The sequence below is a fragment of the Athene noctua genome, chromosome 7 (genome assembly GCF_965140245.1).
Source record: "Athene noctua chromosome 7, bAthNoc1.hap1.1, whole genome shotgun sequence".
Taxonomy (NCBI): Eukaryota; Metazoa; Chordata; class Aves; order Strigiformes; family Strigidae; genus Athene; species Athene noctua.
In genome coordinates, this window is record NC_134043.1 from 34,076,257 (window position 1) to 34,078,477 (window position 2,221).

Consider the following 2,221-nt stretch of genomic DNA (forward strand, 5'->3'; position numbering starts at 1 on the left):
AGAGTATTATTTCAGCTTTTGTTCTTATGTCTAATCTCTCTCTTCTCCATTCTTTCCTTTAGAGACTTTCTGTGGCTCCCATAACAAATAAAAGATTATTTCTCTATGTCTGCACAGTCATAAGACAAGAGGCATCGATTCCAGCTATGAATAAGCTCAAAGTACTTTAATCCAGGTAGAAGAACAAAACAATATTGTGACATAGAAGAGTTTAAGATAAACTTCAGGGTGTAATGTCCTATTCTTAATTGTATCTAACGCTAGTATTTCTCAAGCCTTTTTCTTTTCTAAGCTTCACAAAAGCCACATTTCGGTATTTTCACCATTGTTTAGAAACCCTGCAAGTCTGCAGACAAACACATTGCAAAGGTTTTCCTACCATGGTTTCTTACTCTCACAGAGTAACTTTTTATTTTTAACCTTCCTGAGAAGTTACTTGTTTTAACCATTGCAAATCCATTAGATACTTTAAAATAGAGTCAACTTTCTCTCTACAAGAAGCTAAAGAAATCTCAGGAATTTTATTTCCAATTCAACAGAAAACAACAGTATTTTCTATCATATTTGACTTTTGTGTAAAAATTGGGCATCTGAGTCATCAGCTGATCTGTAAGTGCAAATACTTGTATCAAAATTGACTGAGTTTCAGCTTGTTCTGTGTCATTATAGAAAACACAAAATACAAACTATACATATTACTCAAGTAAGAGTTAAAGTATGTGTAAGTAGATATTCTTTTGTTTGTTCTAAATAAGCTGTTAGACATGCTATCACATTTGGATTTTAAATAGAAAGATAGTTGGAAAAAGACAAGTCGTAAATCTGGCTAAACTTCAACAAAATATTCCCAATTTTCTTAGATTCTCAGAATAAAACTTCAAAAATGGGATGTTCTTATTGCATATCTCTTTGTTCTGTTTAATCAGCAACTGGCAACTGGGTTGAAAGAAAAGTATTTTTGTTTCAGTTGGGCTTTATATTTACATTTAGTGCAGGTATTGAAGTTTAAGTCTTTGTTACACTTATTGGGAATCTAGACCTTAAAATTAAAATTACTAAAATTCGAATTTATTTATTATATTACCATTTAGGAAATAATTGTTAGACTTGGGAATTCTTTGGCTTGGCCATCTGCGCATGATTGAAAATGGCTAAGTGGGTAGTTCCTATATCCTATTTGGAGTCTTAGCTCCTCTTTTGACCATGATCAGGAAACCATAGCAGATCTTACAGAATGTACCTGATACTGTAAATAGGGTTTTTCCCGTCTTGGTTTTACTATTGCGCATTTGAAAATAGCACATTTGATATAATTTCTTTCATCAATAATGTTAAAATGAATCTGGCTTAATTTGCCAGTTACCTAACTACTCTTTCAAGAATGTAAAAGCTTTCTGCATTTTACATTTGAGTAATTTACTCGATCAAAGGTTAAAAACTTGTAAATAAGAAATAGTTACAATTTTACAAGTATATGGCTGTTTTCTGAAATACATCTCAGCCAGATCAGTTCCTTAGTTTATTTGAGATTTAATACATTTCTCTCAGCACTGAGTCAACTTTTGTAGAACTTACAGTTCATGACGTCTGATTATTCACTTATTGTTTCTTAGTCTCTAAGAAATCCTGTGTTTGGAGTGTAAAAGTAAAAATATAGCTATGTTATCCTAAACAAGACAGTCATGAGCAGGTATGCAGTGGAATTCCTGCCAATAATCTATTTTTCTTAAAAGTTCAGATGATTTTGTTTAGGCGGTGGTCTCATTAGGAGCCTCTGTTGATGGCTGGTGTTTCCCACATCCTTATTGTGCTTTCTTGAATGACTTGCAGTGCACAAATTGATTTCAAAATTCAACTCCATGAGATATCTTAGAATTGTGGAATTATTACAGCCATCTTTTTAAAAAGGAACTACTTTGTATTGCCACAGTCAAACTGATGCTAGCTTCTCAAAGCATTATGAATGGCATATTCTGCCAAGTCAGAGGATTGGATACAACATCAATAGGATGTGTGTTTATTTACTGCAGTAGCCAACTGTCAATTCCCTATGAAACTCAAAAGATTGGAAGGTCAGCTGTTGTGTAATATTTCTTAGCTAAATATGGACTAATCAATTGTTTTTACATATAGCAGTAATTCAGAGAGGCCTCTTCTGCAATGTTACGAGTGCAAACCCACAGGAAATTCACTGATCACTACAGGGCTTATGTATAGAATG